The sequence below is a fragment of the Hyperolius riggenbachi genome, chromosome 1, assembly GCF_040937935.1.
Source record: "Hyperolius riggenbachi isolate aHypRig1 chromosome 1, aHypRig1.pri, whole genome shotgun sequence".
NCBI lineage: Eukaryota > Metazoa > Chordata > Amphibia > Anura > Hyperoliidae > Hyperolius > Hyperolius riggenbachi.
Genome location: NC_090646.1, coordinates 411,593,198 through 411,611,902, shown reverse-complemented (window position 1 = coordinate 411,611,902; position 18,705 = coordinate 411,593,198). Strand labels below are relative to the sequence as shown.

The 18,705-nt window shown below is 43.9% G+C and overlaps 1 protein-coding gene across 4 annotated transcripts in view; it reads left to right on the top strand.

Moving 5' to 3' along the window:
- Positions 1-18,705, top strand: part of KANK1 (KN motif and ankyrin repeat domains 1) — a 233,116-nt gene that overhangs the window by 40,882 nt on the left and 173,529 nt on the right. The window contains exon 1 of one of the 4 annotated variants that reach the window (XM_068235927.1): positions 4,405-4,497. The exons of the other annotated variants lie outside the window; for them this stretch is intronic. The gene's annotated coding sequence lies outside the window, so the exon portion shown is untranslated. Of the gene's footprint in view, positions 1-4,404; positions 4,498-18,705 lie in introns of those variants that run through there. 4 annotated transcript variants of the gene reach the window in all.

Sequence of the window (18,705 nt, the reverse complement as noted above, 5' to 3'; positions counted from 1 at the left end):
TAGAGAGTGCATCCGCCTTAGTATTCTTACTACCTGGAGTGTACGTAATCAAGAATGTGAACCTCGAGAAAAACAGGGACCATCGAGCCTGCCGAGGGCTTAATCTCTTAGCCCCCTCGATGTATTCCAAATTCTTGTGGTCGGTATAAACCGTGATCCTGTGCTCTGCTCCTTATAGCCAATGATGCCACTCTTCGAAGGCTAATTTAATAGCTAGGAGCTCCCTGTTGCCTATATCGTAGTTTCTCTCTGCAGGAGAGAACCTCCGAGAAAAATAGGCACATGGGTGTAATCTACCCTGTAGGCCTGAACGTTGAAACAGTACAGCCCCCACCCCGACCTCTGAGGCGTCTACCTCAACTATAAAAGGAAAAGAAGTGTCCACGTGTCTTAGTATGGGTGCTGAGCAGAACAGCTCATTTAAAGTAGAGAATGCCTGTAGGGCCTCGGGAGGCCAGTGAGTGGTGTCTGCCCCTTTCTTTGTAAGACTGGTGAGGGGTGTGACTACTGTGGAGTACCCCTTTATGAACCTTCTGTAATAGTTTGCAAAACCCAAGAACCGTTGTAAAGACTTTAACCCCACCGGCTGTGGCCACTCCAGGACCGCGGAGACCTTGGCAGGGTCCATAGACAGGCCCGAGGTGGAGATTATATATCCCAAAAAGGTGACAGACGTAACCTCGAAAATACACTTCTCAAGTTTAGCGTACAACAAATTCTGCCTCAGTTTGTCCAGTACAATTCTGACATGGGTTCTGTGTTCAGAGAGGTTATTAGAAAAGATAAGAATGTCGTCTAGGTAGACTAAAACGAACTTCCCTAACACTTCCCTAAAGACCTCATTAATGAGTTCCTAGAAAACGGCCGGGGCATTACACAACCCGAAGGGCATCACCAGGTACTCGTAATGCCCGTCAGGTGTATTGAAGGCCGTTTTCCATTCATCGCCCTTTCTTATACGCACCAGATTGTATGCCCCCCGTAAATCTAGTTTCGAGAAAATCCTTGCATCAGTGACCTGTGTGAATAAATCGTCTATTACCGGCAACGGGTAGCGATTCTTCACTGTGATTTTATTTAGGCTCCGGTAATCGATACATGGCCGCAAGCCCCCGTCTTTTTTCTTAACAAAAAAGAAACCTGCCCCGGCCGGCGACCGGGACGGGCGAATGAAGCCCTTGGCCAAGTTTTCACGAATATACTCCTGCATGGCTAGTTTTTCAGGTCCAGATAGATTATACAGATGGCCTCGAGGGGGCATACAACCAGAACAGAGGTCAATGGGGCAGTCGAAAGGGCGATGCGGGGGCAATTTATCCGCAGCCTTAGGACAGAACACATCAGCATAATCCGAGTACTGTTCAGGTACTCCTTCCACCTGTACCCTGGTTTGACCTAGCGTCAGTCTCCCTAAACACTGCTGGAAACAATGAGGCGACCATGCTGTTAACTGCCCCGTGGCCCAGTCTATCTGTGGTGAATGGATTTGCAACCACGGCATGCCTAGGATGATAGTGGAGGTGGACATGTGTAATACAAAAAACTGCAATTGTTCCCCATGCAATACCCCAATAGTGACCTTCATCTCTGGAGTCTGTGACAGGGAACGATTCCGTTGCAGGGGAGAATCGTCCACTGCCGTGACTTGGATAGGAGGCTTCACTGGGGTGAGAGGAATACCCAATTTTTTTAGCGAATTCGATGCTCATGAAATTAGCCGCTGAACTTGAATCCACAAAAGCTTCAGTGGCTACAGAATTGTTCTCCCATGTAATCGTACAAGGTAGAAGCAACCTTTTCTCTTTAAGGGGTGAAAATTGTGTGCCTAGGGTGTCACCCCCCACTACTCCTAGGCAAGCCCGTTTCCCGGGTCCTTGGGACCACCTCCTGGCTTGTTGGTGCAATTTCGTACTCTATGACCTTGCTCCGCACAATATAGACACAACTGCTCTGTCATTCTGCGTCTCCGCTCTACCTGAGACAGTTTTGACCGACCTATCTGCATAGGTTCAGGTGAGGGTAAAACAGGCGAAGGTGGCGTCTCAGGGGGAGCTGCATAGGAGACTAGTTTAACCTGGTCTTTACCCCGGGTTTGTCGCTGGTAGCGCAATCTGCGATCAATCCTGATGGTCGCAGAGATGGCTCCATCAAGTGTCGTGGGCTCCGGCTGACTCAACATGAGACTAGAGACCTCGTCCGACAACCCAGATAGGAAGTGGTCTAACAGGGCGAAGTTGTCCCACCTGGTTGTCACTGACCACCTCCTAAATTCAGAGGCGTAATCCTCGACTGGACCCTTGCCTTGACGTAGTAACTTGAGCTTCTGCTCTGAGGTTGAGGCAATATCTGGGTCGTCGTAGATTACCGCCATTGCTTTGAAGAATTCATCGACAGATGTCAAGGCTAAGTCACCCTCATGTAGGCTGTACGCCCAGGTCTGGGAATTGCCTGACAGTAATGTCTTGATAAATGTGACCCTTTGGGACATTGTGCCTGAGGATTGGGGTCTCAACTCGAAATACGACAACACTCTACTCCTAAAATTGCGGAAGTCAGATCGGTGGCCGGAAAATCTCTCAGGTACTGGCATACGTATAACAGCACTAGGAGGGGATCGTACCTCATCAATAGCCGTCCGGAGGGTCTGTAACGACCCGGACAATGAATCAATCAGTGTCTGGTGCCCACCCAGCACTCGATTGATATCGTCCATTGAAGAGGCCATTGCCCCCAGACGGTCGGAGTGTACGTCCATATTGGTTTTGGTCTGGCGTTCTGTAATGATCAGTGAAGCACAGAGAAGATCTGATTACCGGTGATCTGCAGTATCACCGGGAATACAGAAATATACCAGATTATAAGTGATCTGCAGTAGCACCGATAATCCGATATACCAGCTAACCTCTGTTCACCTGAGTGTAGTGTTTGGTGTAACAGTAACACTTAGAGGACTAGGCCTCAGTGTAGTAAGGAGTACTACACAGATTCCTTCCGAAAACCTGAACTCTCCAAGGCGGGAGGAGTCAGGCTGGAAGAGTAGGAAGGTTAGTCTGAGAGTGACACTCTGGAGGAAGTGTCACTGACAGGACGGGGAACCGCCTCCAACGGTAAGGTCGGATCTCGAGGTTCGGACAAGCCAGGTTGTAAACACACGGACAGATAAGGTACAGATACAGTAGGCAGAGGCGGAGTCTAAGGTACAGGCAGGGTTTGGCAACAGAGTATCAGAAATATCGAGGTACAATATTAGAGTTCAGGAGGATAATCAAGCAGGCAAGAGGTCATAACAGATAATCACAATCAAACTAGTACTTTAAGCTATCAACAGAATCTAGCTAAGTGTAGGATTACAGCTCCAGCTGGTCCCGGCACACTTAAGGATCTGACTAAGGGTCTGAGTGCTCCCACATATGTGATCGCAACGCCAGACACTGGAGAAATGACCAGGCTCCAGTATATATCCACAAGGATCCCTCCAGCACCTCCCTAAGTGCTGGACCAATGAGGAGTGGAGCCAGAGTCAGCTGACCAGCCTGGTCAGCTGACTACCTCTGGCTGTCATATAATTCCTGCTTGAGTGCGCGCGCGTCACTCTGAACCTGGAGGGACTACGTGTCCCTGCCACACAAACACCGTTCTGCGGAGTCTCTGCAGTGGGGCCATGTGTGCTAACCGCCGCGTCCAACGCGACGGTTTCTCCGCGCACCACCATGCCTTGCACGGAGACAGCTGCCTCACGCTGAGAGGAGGCGGCTGCCTCCCCGTGCTCTGCCCCAGTATGCGTGGAAAGAGCCGCCTCCTGCTGCCTCATGGCGGCGGCTCTTCCGCGCTTCTTAACATTTATCCTTTGTATCTTCCAGTATCAAAACCTTATCACAAACCTTCTCATTATAAACTAACACTCGTTTGGCTTCTGTTTACTTTTCAGGAAACTGACTTTAATTCGACAAGCTCTTTGACATGCTTATTTGCATAGATACTCTAGTTAAACACTTGCTGTACTGGAAAACAGAAAAGAACTTCAGACTATTTTGCATTGCATAATAACACTGCATCTTGATTTGAACATGTCCATACACTTATATGGGTTGTGTGTTGCAGTATTACTGTGCAACGTAACGGGCATATTGTGCATGCATCCTAAAAGTATACTCACATATATAATAATTTTGTGAATTATAATGGTTAGTTGCACTTTGTTTTTCTTTGAGATGATGGCCAGTTGCATTTAGCTTTCTTGCTTATTCAGAATACATTTTACACACTTGAATATTGTGGGAAGCTTTCTTGTATTCCTCCTTTGTGGGCTCTGAGCTCCCAGTTATTTTAGTTTAGCTGAGTTAAATAGTGACTTGTATATTAGATTTCCTTTTACTAAGGAAACAAGTGTTGTCTTGGTTACAGCTGCCACACTACTCCAGATCACCTTTCTGTGTTGGCTCCAATTACTGCCTCTTTGAAGAACCTTGTGAATGAAAGAAATGTGTTGTCGTAACAGTGAGTGTTTGTTTTTTTTGTTTTTCTAAATGTCTTTGTGTTAAAATTCTTCAGTCTGGATGATTTTTTTCCTTTGTTTGGTGTTTGGAATTATCAGACTGTTCAGGTGGCTTTGTGGAAGGAGAGTCATTCTTGCATATTAGCTGGAATCAATAAGGATACAGCATAGCTAAAAATAAATGAAAATGACAAAGGTGTAGAACGCGTTTCTTAGTCTATCCTAAACATTAGTATGGATATTGCCCTTGAGGACGAAGTTCAACATACCTGGTTTAAATGGAACCGGAGGGTGGGTGGCGGTTAGTATAGCCCTCCATCCCTGTGAAGGTCGTCACCCCATCCGCACTTCAAAGCCTTTGCCACTTCCAGCTGAAATGCATGCTGGGAGATGCATGCTAGGGGCTGTAGTCTGTACATCTTCCCGGCGGGAGACGTACCCACATCTACGGACTACAGCTTCCTGCATGCATTGCGGAATGTCCCGGCATGCATTGCCGCTAAGAGTGAGCTCCAGAGGCAAAGTCTTTGTAGTGCAGATGGAATGGCAGCCTTCACAGGGACGGGGCTACACTAATAGCCCCCTGTAAGTGAACAATGGTGCTTCCCCTATGCGCCCCTTTTTCTTTCTTTTTTTTTTACCCTGGTTCTCTCTCTCTCTCTCTCTCAACAGCAACAGCTGTTCCCAACCCCAATTACTGTGCCTGTAGTGAATTAGAGCCTCCGACAGCAGCGCAGGCTCTGATTAATGAAAAACTCGACAAACTCATGTAAATACTTGGTTCCTTGTTTTATTTACAGAACACAGAAGTTAGTGTAGCACCATCTTGTGGCCAAAAATTAAAAATACTCCCAAATACACTATAATACACCAATCATTTTTAACCCCTTTCACCCCTACCCCATAGTTAACAAAATAAAACACTTGTTAAAAAAAATAAAAACACACCATTTAAAAAATGTATAGTTACCTTAATGGCTTTTTAAAATATGTAAGTCATGAGTGTATGTATGTATGTATGTATGTATGTATGTATGTATATAGAGAGAGAGAGAGAGAGAGAGAGAGAGAGAGAGTTTTATGTATCGAAGCACATTTTTTTTTTTCAAAACTCTAATGGCTGAAATGTAAGATGTTTATTTTTTTTCTTCTTCTTCCCTGTAAAATGCATATTAAATATAATAATTCTTGGCAAAAAGTACTGGCCTAAGACAGCCTAGTTTGTCTTGCAAAAAAATAACATATAGATCATTTCAATGTGATAAGTAGCGATAAAGTTATTGGTGAAAAAAATGGGAGGAGCTTAATGTTAAAATTGCCCTGGTTTTAAAGGGTTAAAAAAACTGGAAGGGAAGTGGTTAACAGTTCATTCAGGCCAAGAGAATTGTAGCTTTTCAATAAGTAGAATGCAGTTGGTTGTTTACTCACAGATGGCTGTAATAGTTAGTGACATGACTAAATACACTATGTAAAAGTGCCGTGGAAAGTAAATATGTAGGATTAAAAATAGCTGTGCAATCTTTATAAGGAATGTGGTGCTTTTGTGAAGATGTTTGGGTTAAATGTAAGGAAGGCCATTAGTTTCCTAGAGAGCTGACTTGTCTGTTCTATCTACTGAATTGCCATCTGTATAGCTACGGGCAGGTATGACCTCATGCGCCAGCCTTCACAATACAGTTCCCACTCGCTGTAGTGAATGTTATTTGATGGATTAAGTATGGGCGGATGGTTCTCACAGCCTGTAAACATTCATAAACACTGTCACATCACTGTTTGGAAAACAACTGGGAATTATCTCCGCATATTCATGCATAATTGATAAGCTGTGCCCAACTGTGACAATATTTTCTATGTGCTTTGCTCAACAGCTGTTTGTTGCTCTGTTTTTTTTTTCTGTATTTCTTGTTTGTGCCAGAAAATAGATTTGCATACAGGAATGTGTTGGGGGTATGCATGGTTTCATAAAACAACAAATAGTGGGGAGGCTGCATACTAATCATTTTTCTACTATGCCTAGAGTTTCTCTTAAGAGGGGCTCTCTTGAGCCTTATGATGCATATTCATGCACACTTACCGTTGGCTGCAGAGATTGGGACTTGATTCCTGGGGTGACAGTTTGGGGGAACTTCTGTAGAGATGTGTCGCTACCCTATAGACCACTGAAGGGTTTTATTTCTATGGGATAAGGGACAGCTGCGTGGCACAGGATGGAGTAGCTTCTACAGAGAGAGTTATGGAGTGGAACAATGACTTGGCACTTGGAATCTCTAAGTAACGCAACCCAGGCCATTTTAAAGCGGAATGAAACCCAGCATTTCTTCTTTGCTCTAATAGATTATTTACAGCAAATTATATACAATCAGCATTTTTTTTTTACTAGAACTGCATTCAAAGGGTTAACACAGGCTTTAGAAGCTTCCCTGCCTGCAGACCTGGCCGCTTCCGAACTTTACATAATGTTATCTTGTGTTTAATTGTATCAAGTGAGAAATGTGAAAAAAAGCCTTCTCTCACACTGCCAGGTCCCCTGAACAAAGTCAGACAAGCATATGCTTTCTGATGCTTTCTGATTAAGTTAGAGCACGTGTCGAACTCCAGGCCTGGAGGGCCAGATCTATGCCAGTGTTTAGCATTGACTGAGAAAGAAAGGAATGTGTTCTACCTGATGGCCACACCTTTCCTGATTCAGACCCATCAATTCATTTGCGCTGTATCAAAAATGTGTGAGGATCTCGGCCTTTGTAGGACTGGTTTGACATACCTGAGTTAGAGGATAAATAAAGCAGTTATAAATAAAATGCAAAGTCAGCTCTCAGAGTAAAATTAATGTACTTTAGAAACGTATAATTTCTAAATGAATAATAATACTTATGCACAAAAGCAAATATGCTAACCGTATGGCATATAAAAAGTAGGAAAACATGTTTTTATTGAATATTATGTCAGGGTTTTATACCGCTTTAATACACTAGACCACAGGTGTTGAGCTCCAGGCCTGGAGGGCCAGATCCATGCCAGTGTTTAGGATGGACTGAGAAAAGAGGAATGTGTTCTACCTGATGGACCACACCCTGCCTGATTCAAACCCATCAATTAATTTGAGCTGTGTCAAAAATGTGTGAGGACCTCGGCCCTTGAAGGACCGATTTGACATCCCTGCACTAGACTCTCAGCAGAGGCAGCCCTAACCAGCTGCCTCAGATGAGAACCCTCTAGCAGGTTTAAAGTGTACTAGAGATGGGGCAATATAAAAAAATGTATACATACCTGGGGCTTCCTCTGGCCTGATCGCTCCATCGCCGTCGTCCTCCGCTGCCTTCAGCCTCCGCAACTGGCCCCAGTAAGTCGTCTAGTCGGGGCCAAGCGCTTCTGGCGCAGTCCGGCCTTGCGAGCTTCCCTGTTGCGTTGCCGGGAGCGTTCTGCGCCTGCGCAGTACACAGAACACTCCCGGCTGCTGGAGCACGAGCCAGGCTGCACATGTGAAGTATGCCCCGGACCTGATGACCTTCGGGAGCAATTTGCAGAGGACGGCCTTACCCCTTCCGCCCTGTGCCACTCCATCACATGCCACTCGTCCTCCCCTTCACCACCTTCCATACTAATAGAAAGTGTTGCCGCATTACAGGCCATAGGGGTACATCTGTACAGCCTCAGCCACAAATTGTAACCTGAGGGATCAAGTATTGATCTCTGCAGGGCAACAGTAATCTAAAGTAGCTTTAATCCAGGGCTGTGGAGATGGTACAAAAATCCTACCCACGACTCCTGAATTTATGAAACCTCCGACTCCAGGTACCCAAAATTGCTCTGACTCCTACTCCACAGCCCTGCTTTAATCAGGATGATGTACTGTACATACTTTCAGTGTGCCTCTGGGATGTGTCAGTGAAGAGGTATTCTGGCTTCCTGTATCTTCTCAGTGGGGGCGCAGCTTTCTGCACTGACCACTTCCCTCTATTGCTAGCTACACAATGAGATTTTTTGGCAGATCGATTACTTCCAACATGTCGAATCTGATATCCGATTTATTTTCCAATCGATTTTCCAATGTTTTCTATAAAAAAATCAATCAGAAATCAGATCGGACATGTTGGAAATAATCGATCTGACAGTAAATCTGCCAAAAAAATCGTATTATTCAGCTAATATGTTGGCGCTTTATAAATACAATAAATAAATTGTGTGTACCTAGCATAATGTAAACCTTTATCTTAGAGATTCTAATGCTGGGTACACGTAATTCAACTGCCTGTCTGATCGACTGGTAATTTGAGAGGAAGTTGTATTGTCTGTACATGTCCAAATTGCTCCCAATCATAACTGGATTGATTTTCTCATCATTACCACTTAAGGACCACGAGTTTAAAGGGAACCTAAACTGAGGAGGATATGGATTTTTCTTTTCTTTTCTTTTTTTAAAACACCTTTTATTTGAGATTTGTCAAGTGAAAGTGGTTACAAGACATAGCATACATGGTGATTACTATAAGTTAACTTTTGGTACATAAGATTACAAGCATTTATAGGATCAGGTTGAATTACCATACATGTGTCATATATAATTTGGGCAATCCAGATAAACCTTAAATTTAAGAGTCAGATTAGGATGTCTTTCTTGTACTTACCTCTATTCGTTTGCTATGAGAATATAGAAAGCAGAGATTTTTTTGTGATATTTATTTTTTCTTTTTCCCTTTTCTCCCGGTTTACCCTCCCCCCCCCCCCCCCCCCCATTTCTTCCCTCCCCTCTTCCCTCCCAAATTATAGATTTGTAACTTTGTTGAAAGTATTGACAAAATTATTGGCTCACGGTTTTCTCCCCCTACACTGCATGAGCTAATAGAACGTATAAACCTAGATCATACTCCAGTCATGTTATTTTCAAGGGGCCTAGTTTTCCCAGGAGATCCATAGTGGCATACCATTCAGTATATTGGAAGGGCTTCATCAAGATCTGGATTTCTGTGGCTTTGAAATGCTGTCCAATGAAGTATTTCCATTTTTCAAAAAAAAAACAGTTTTTTAAAGTTTGTCTTTGTGTAACAGAGCGTCTGTTTTATCTATCTTGAACAAATGAAGGAGTTCTTGGTCTAAGTCCCAAATGGATGGTGATGAAGAGTATATGCACTTATTGTAGATTACCTTTCTGGCGGCTGCTAGTATTAGATGACATAGTTGGAGTATCAGTGGAGTTAGTCAGAGGGGGTAGGTTGATCAAAAGGTTCAGAGGAGTTGAACAAATATAATTGTGGAGAGGGTGGAAGATCTTTCTTGCAAAGTTTCTTGAGGAATTTGTGAACTTTAGTCCAATATATTTGAATAGCTTGACACTCCCATATGCAGTGGTAGAGATTAGCAGAGGGGGCTTGGCATTTGGGGCACTGTGGTTGATAGTGCTGCGGAGTTTGGACCTATTTTATGTCAAAAGCATACTTTGCTCTATGGATGAGTTTGAAGTGTGACACTCTCCAGATCTCATTTTTGATCATTTGTCTAAGAGTAATGTTGGCAGCTATTATGTTTGGAGATATTTTGGTCTCCTGTATTCTTGATTCAGGTTCTAAAGTTGTTTGATGCTGAATTCTCTAGATTCTCTGAGTTGATTTGTTTCTGAATGGAGGAGAGGGGGAGCTTTTGGGGTCCCGGGCTTAAGAAGGTGTCAAAATCATTGATTGTTTGTACCTTTGACAAGTCTTTCACTGATTTTGTGACGTATGATTTTATTTGAGCATAGTATAGAAAATGGTGTCTCTGTATATTATATTCTTGTCTAAGTTGGTAGAAAGATTTCCAAGATTCCCTGTTTATGTCAAATAGCTGTCCCAAGACCCTCAACCCCTTATCCTCCCAGATTCCAAAACCTACGTGGGATATGCTGGCAGGGAACCCAGGATGACCCCAGAGTGGCATATATTTAGAGATATGCATTGGGAGTTTGAATTGATTCCTTATTTCTTTCCAGGCTATCCATGTGTATTTTATGATCTTGCTGTTTTTGATTGTTGTTGGTAGTGAGGTAAATTTTGTAAGAAGGATTGCTGGTAGTGACCAAGGGTCTGAGAATGCTATTTCTAGCTGTGTATTGGAGAAGGAATTAATGTTACAGATCCAGTCTCTGGTGTGTCTAAATAGGCACGCCAAATTGTAGTTCCTTATGCTAGGGAGTCCCAGGCCTGCCCATTCTTTTTGGAAGTTTCAGGCTACTTACACACTAAGACTTTGCGTTAGGTGCTACGTTAAGGTCGCATAACGTGCACGCAACGCGTGGTGGTGGTGGCAGAGGACGTTGGCAAAGAGCCGCGTTAAGCGGCTCTTTGATGCGTCCGTGATGCGTACTATAGTACGCATGCGCTGGTGGAGACCACGTGACCGGAACACTCCGCATCACGTGATCCCGCCAGTGACGTCAGCACAGTGCAGTGAATATTTATTAGCCATGTGGCTAATCACTGTGCCTGTGCAAGCAGGCTAACGCGACAAAGCCGCTCTAACGCTATAGCATGCTGCACCCTAAGATTGACGTGCAGCATTACAATGTAACGCAACGTGGGCACTGTGAACAGCCCATTGCAGTTACATTGCTGTGCGTTGGGGAGCGTTACAGGCTGCTCTAACGTGCGCCTGTAACGTCTTACTGTGAAAGCAGCCTCAATTTTGTAAATGCTATCCTGGGTTTCCTGCCAGCCCAAATAAATCTAGTCATCGCTTTCTCTAGTTCTTTTATGTCTTTATGATTGATCAGTAAAGGAATAGTTTGGAGGGGGAATAATAGCCTTCCAAAAGTTACTGACTTAATAAAGCTGCTCTCCCCGTTAAAGGGGCACTATGGCGAAAAATTGTAAAATTTAAAATATGTGCAAACATATACAAATAAGAAATAAGTTTTTGTCCAGAGTAAAATGAGCCATAAATTACTTTTCTCCTATGTTGCTGTCACTTATGCTACATACACACTTGAGATAAAAGTCTTTGGAAAAGGCAAGATCACAGTCCAATTTTACCCCTTCATGTAGTATGAGAGTCATACTCTACACAGTCTATTCTATGGAGCTGCACTCCCCATCAGATAAAATCTTTGCAGGATGCTCTACACAAAGATGCCCGTACACACTCAAAAGATCATTATCTGCAAAAGATCTCTTCCTGCAAAATATCCATTCCTGCAAAATGCATTCATAGTCTTGAGATCTGCAGATGATCATACACACCTTGTTTAACAGGCAATCATCTGCAGATCAGATCCACCAGGATGGATTTTCAGATCTACAGATGATTGCCAGAAATGCAGATGAAGTCTGTTAAACAAGGTGTGTATGAGGATCTGCAGATCTCATAGACTATGAATGCATTTTGCAGGAATGGATCTTTTGCAGCAAGAGATCTTTTGCAGATAATGATCTTTTGAATGTGTACAGCATCTTTGTGTGCAGCATTTTGCAAAGATTTTATCTGATGGGGAGTGCAGCTCCATAGAATAGACTGTGTAGAGTATGGCTCTCATACTACATGGAATGGGGTAAAATTGGTCTGTGATCTTGCCTTTTCGAAAGACTTATATCTCAAGTGTGTATGCAGCATTACAGTAAGTAGTAGAAATCTGACAAGCGACAGGTTTTGGACTATTCCATCTTTTCATAGGGGATTCTCTGGGATTAATTTATTTTCAAAAGCACTTAGTGAATGGCAGTTGCTCTGTCCAACTGCCAAAAAACTGTGTAGGGAGCAGGGAAGCTGGCCAGCATCATTGTTTAAATCCTTTTTAGGGAATGTCTTTATAAAGAATAAAAGCCTTGCTGAGAATCCCCTATGGAGAGATGGACTAGTCCAAAACCTGTCACTTCTGTCAGATTTCAACTACCTACTGTAAGTGATAGCAACATAGGAGAAAAGTAATTTATGGCTCATTTTATCTGGAAAAAACATACTTCTTATTTGTGTATGTTTGCACATATTTAAAATTTTACAATTTTTCACCTTAGCGCCCTTTTAAATTAATAGGTAATGTCTCCCAGTGTTTCGATTGTTGCTTAAGTGATGATATCAAGGGTATGTAGTTAAGTGAGTAGGTGGTTGTTGAGTCTCTGTATAGTGTAATTCCTAGGTATTTTACAGTGCTAGCTAATTTGATACCTGTGCATCCTAGAGGAATGTGTTGATTTGCTAAGGACGAGAGCCACAATAGTTGGCTTTTGGACTTATTAATTTTAAAACCACTCAGTTGTCCTATTTCTCCTAGTACTTGGAACACTTTTGGAATTTGCATTTGTTGTTGAGGAAAAGCAGAACATCATCTGTAAACATTGTTTGTATTAGAGTCTCAGATCCTATCTTGATACCTTCCAATACGGAAGAAAATATTTTGGCAAGAGGCTCCAGAACTATATTAAAAAGAAGAGGTGATAGTGGACATCTCTGTCTAGTTCCCTTTGAAAGTTTAAACCGAGGAGATAAGAAGTTTAGTGAGAATATTTGGGCTGTAGGAGACTGTTGTAATGCATTTATTAGGGAAATAAAATGGCCTGAGAATTTCATCTGGGTTAGTACAGTTTTTAACCATGTCCAATTAACATTGTCAAACGCTTTTTAAGCGTCAAGTAGTAAAACAGTTAGGTTTTTTTGTTGATTTTGGATATAGTTTTGCATAGTCCATGGTTAAGAGCACTTTCCTGATATTTGAGATTACTGACCTGTTGTTGATGAAACATGATTGATGCAGGCCTTTTAGTTTGGGCATAAGATGTGCCAGACGTTCTGCCATGATTTTAGTTAGTATTTTTAAATCTTGGTTTAAAAGAGAGATGGGTCTGTAGGAGCCTGGTAGAATTAGGTATTTTCCTGGCTTGGGGAGTACTTTGATGTAGGCGCTATTTGCTGTGTCTGGGATTGATCCTGAATGTTTAATGGCATTGAAAAGTTTTTGTAGACAAGGTGCAATACCGTGTAAAGGAGTTTGTAATGCTCTGCGCTTAGGCCATCAGGGCCTGGTGCTTTACCATTGGTTAGGGATTTTATTGTGGCCTCTATTTCTTCTGTGGAAATGTTCCCATTTAATGTCTGTAGGTCCGAGTCTGATAGGAATGGTAAGTTAGCTTCCTTCAGAATTTGTGAGATTTTGTCAGGATCTGGATTGAGATTTTTTTTCTGTGTATAATTGAGAATAGTATTGATGAAATATAAGGTTTATTTTTTGGGGATCATGAATTAAATTGTTGGTGTCCTTTAAGGCAGGGATGTCCACCATCTGTCTGGAGTCTCTTGTCAATTTGCTCAGTAATTTCCCTATTTTATTACCGAATTTATGGAATCTTAAGGTGTTATGGGACATATGTAGAGTTTCTTTAGCTCTAAGCCAGTTGTCTAGTTCTGTTTTTGCTGTTTGCCATTTTGTTTTGTTAATTGTTGTAGGGTGTGATTGGAAGTCTGAATTCGCCTTCCTCAGTCTATTAATTGCTTCCAAATAGAAATGTGCCTGTTTTTTTTTTTGCCTGATAGGTATCTTTCCCCTCATGACAGGTTTAGAAGCTTCCCAGAACAAAAATTGGTGATCAGTATGTGCCCAGTTGCCTGACTCTCCTGCTGATCTTGTGTCTCTAATACTTTTAGCCCCAGTGGTGATCGACTGACAGAGCAGATCAAAACACGCCTCCAGGACTGCACACCGATTGCCTTCAGGCGATCCTGGGGCTGCCGCCGCGTCCACACCATTTGCCGTGGAGCGGTCGTTGAATGGTTACTTCACAAAATCGATCCCATTATTGATCAGTGGGCTGATAATGTCATCCTATATCCAGACGTTGAGTGGTCTGATACTGTGTCATCCTATATCAGCTTCTGTGAGGAATCCTGTGTACCCACCAAGTCCTTTAAGACTTAACCTAAAGACAAACCGTGGTTCTCAAACAAGCTGCGCCAACTGCGGAAGCACAAGGAAGCCGCTCACAAGTCTGGTTCACTGGAGGACTTCAGGATGATAAGGAACTCCCTCAACCGAGAACTGCGTGCCGCAAAATGGTCATACGTTGAAAGGATTCAGAACAATCTCCGCTCAAACGACCCTCGGGCTGTCTGGAAGGGCCTGAAGGCTGCCACCAGCTATAACCCTCCACCCCAACAGGCTTCTCCTTGCTCTGAGCAAGCCGAGTAACTTTAATTGCAGGTTTAAGGTTTCGGCTACCTTTGGGGGGCAGCCAACTCCTGCCCCCCCCCCCCTCCTCTGCATCTATGAGCACTGAACCTAGCTCGAGCACATGCCTTATTCCGACAGTATCCGAGGCCCACATTCTGCACCTCTTGTCTTCCCTGAATGCCAGGGAAGCATCTGGCCCTGATGGCGTGTCACCTGCATGTCTGAAGTCCTGCTCACACCAGCTGGCCCCCGTCCTGACCTCTGTCTTTGCCAGATCCCTCACCGAATGGAAGGTCCCTACTTGCTTCAAGGAATCCATCATCATTCCTGTCCCGAAAAAGCAAGGAGTTTCTGATCTAAACAACTTCAGGCTCGTGGCCCTAACATCAGTGGTCATGAAGACCTTTGAAAGAGCGGTTCTGTCGCTGCTTAAGAATGCTACTCTGGACCGACTGGACCCTCTCCAGTTCGCGTACAGAGCAAACAGGTCCACTGACGATGCTATTAACCTCCTTGGCGGTTAATTGTTTCTGCAAAAATTGCAGAAATCCAATTTTTAAAAAATTTTTTTTTTTATGTTTCATGTAAAGCTACCAGAGTGGTAGCTACATGAACCTCCACTAGAGGGCGCATGTGTCCCTCTAGGTCGATCGTCGCCGGCAACAATAGCAAACAGGGGAACGCGTATATAACGCGATCCCCTGTTTGGCTTCTCCTGTCGCCATGGCGACGATCGGAATGACGTCATGACGTCCGGGCAGCGCAGGGCTCTGGCGGGGGGGCCCTCTTGCGCCGCTGCGTGCGGGCGATCGCTGTAGAGCGGCGGCGATCAAGCTGTACGCGCGGCTAGCAAAGTGCTAGCTGCGCGTACAGCACTTTACAGTATCAAAATCGCCCCACCAGGGGCTGAGATCTCCCCCTGCGCGGCATAGCCCGAGCTCAGCTCGGGCTTACCGCCAGGGAGGTTAACATCTGTCTGAAGTTTATCACCGACCACCTCGACAGGCCGAAATCGTACGCTAGAATTCTCCTCCTGGACTTCAGCTCGGCCTTTAATACTGTCTGCCCCCGTATTCTGCACAACAATCTCACGGAGCTCAAAGTCCATCCAATTCTCCGTCTCTGGATCACAGACTTTCTCTCGAACAGGTTCCAGGTTGTTAAGCTGGGCGACCTATCCTCCAGATCCAGAGTGACCAACACTGGAGCCCCTCAGGGCTGCGTCCTGTCACCATTTCTGTTTTCTCTATACATGAATAACTGCACAACCACAGCTGGCGCTGTCAAAATTATCAAATTTGCAGACGATACCACCATTGTTGGCCTTGTCAGCGAGAATGATGAGCAGGCTTATCTCAAGGAATTGGACAGAATCTGCAATTGGTGTACCGAGAATAGACTAGTTCTTAACACAGCCAAAACTGTGGAGATGGTCATTGATTTCAGGAAGCATGCCAGTAATCCCCCTCTGAAATACATCGAGAGCACCGAAGTCGCTAGGGTTTCCAGCTTCCGCCTCCTGGGCATAACCATCTCTGATGACCTGTCCTGGAGGGCAAGCACTACTGCAACTCAGAGTAAGGCACAGCAAAGACTCTTCTTCCTTCGCCAACTAAAGAAGTTTGGTATGGCCAAAGAACTTTTGAGGTCCTTCTATTCTGCTACAATTGAGTCAGTCCTCTGCTTGTAACATGTACGTCAACAATCTTCTAGCTTACAAGTTAAAACAATCTTATAAAAGTTTTACTTTCTCTAACTATCACTGACAGAATCCAGCATTAAATGTATTAAATTATATTATAGGTTTTAACAATAATTATTTCTTTAGGACTGTATTAATTATTTATATATACATACACATATGACAGCTTTTCCTGCATAAATAAAACCGCTAGAATTCTGACACATTATTATTATTATTATTATTATTATTATTATTATTATTATTTAGTATTTATATAGCGCCGACATATTACGCAGCGCTGTACAGTGTGTATATATATATGTCACTAACTGTCCCTCAAAGGAGCTCACATTCTAATCCCTACCATTGTCATATGTCTATATTATGTAGTGTAAGTACTGTAGTCTAGGGCCAATTTTAGGGGGAGCCAATTAACTTATCCGTATGTTTTTGGAATGTGGGATGAAACCGGAGTGCCCGGAGGAAACCCACGCAGACACGGAGAGAACATACAAACTCTTTGCAGATAGTGCCCTGGCTGGGATTCGAACCAGGGACCCAGCGCTGCAAGGCGAGAGAGCTAACCACTACGCCACCGTGCTGCCCCGGTCTGGTTCGCTAGTTGCACCGCCAGCAACAGATATAAACTCCAGAGGGTCATCAGCTCAGCAGAGAGGATTATTGGAAAAACTCTCCCCCTCTTGATCTTTTCTACAACACCAGACTGCGCAATAGAGCGATGAAAATTGTGGATGACCCCTCTCACCCTGGTCACAGTTTCTTCAGTTGACTTAAAACTGGGCGGAGGGTCCGGTCCACCCCTGCTAAGACTACTAGGCGTATGAACACTTTTTTCCCCACAGCCGTTAGACTCTTGAACTCCACCCATTCCACTGAAACCCCCCTCCCCCTCCCTGCAGCCATCTACCGAACTAATATCTGACTGCGGCTGATCTATTACTGCCTTGCTTAGGCCATACTAGAATTTATCAGCAGTTAAACGCTGCTGTCCCTGCTTGACTCATAATGCTCCACTTCACTGTTGTATTGCTCTTGTTCTGTTGTACTGTTCGTGTAGTTGTGCTGTTGTTTTACTCTTATCTGTTGTATTACTCTTTCTGTGCCAATCAATGTGCCAAATCCAATTCTGGGCACGGTCCAACCGTGCTTGGCGAAATAAACAAATTCTGATTCTGAACAGGAGCAGACATGTCGGAAATAATTGCTTCGATCCTGTCCATTGAACGGGGAAGTTGCATTGTATGTACCCAGCAACACAAAAGGTGTGTTTTGCATGATCGCAACGTATCGCAAAATCTGACAGTTGACAGATCCTGTTATTCATTTTGAGCCTTTCTAGTAAACTTAGTGCAAGCTCCCCACCTGTATGACTTTTCCAGACAGCGGATGTGTTTACCACAAAAGCCTGTGGTGGAAATGCCTCTGCTCCAACCGGACACAAACGTCCACTCCAAATGGGCTGAATGTGATGTGGCTCAATGTGATCCGAGCCTTAAAGAGAACCTGAACTGAAAATAAAAAGTCAAAACAACCATACTCAGGTCATACTTACCTCCTGTGTAGTCTACTCCTCAATCTTTTTCCTCTCCTGCATCCCATTTGTCTCCTGTGATCAATGGAATTCTCTGTCCTCCATTTTAAAAATGGCCATTACCCCATAACAGCTTACTGGTCAGCACACTGTTAAACTGTAATGTCACCCACTTGAGCCATAGGGAAACATGGACATTTCCTTGCACATTCAGTTGAAACTGACAGCTGCTGATATATAACTGACAGCAACTGATATATTTCAGTTCTGACAAAATATTGTCAGAACTGGAAGGGATCACTGTAAGAAGAAAGTGGTGAGCTTCTGAGGAGAACTGACTGTGAGGTTAGTATGAAATATTTATTTGCAGCGATGTCGTGTTTATTTGGAATAATTTTACTCGCTACATATGCCTCTCCATATCCGAGAGGGAAATGGAGGCTGCCATATTTACTTCCTTTTAAGCAATACCAGTTGCCTGGCTACCCTGCTGATCCTCTGCCTCTAATACTTTTAGCCATAGACCCTGAACAAGCATGCAGATCAGGTGTTTCTGCCATTATTGTCAGATCTGATGAGGTTAGCTGCATGCATCTGGTGTGATTCAGACACTACTGCAGCAGCCAAATAGACGAGAAGACAGCCAGGCAACTGGTACTGTTTAAAAGGAAATAAATATGGCAGCCTCCCTATACCTCTCACTACAGTTGTCCCCTTAGCCTGGTACACACGTTAGAGGAAACTCGGCCTAGGTGGCCTATAATTGCTGTCTCTGCCAAGAATCCAGCGTCTATACGGCATCCTCTGATGCCTTGACTAGCAATCAGTTCCGTGGATTGGTTTGGGCA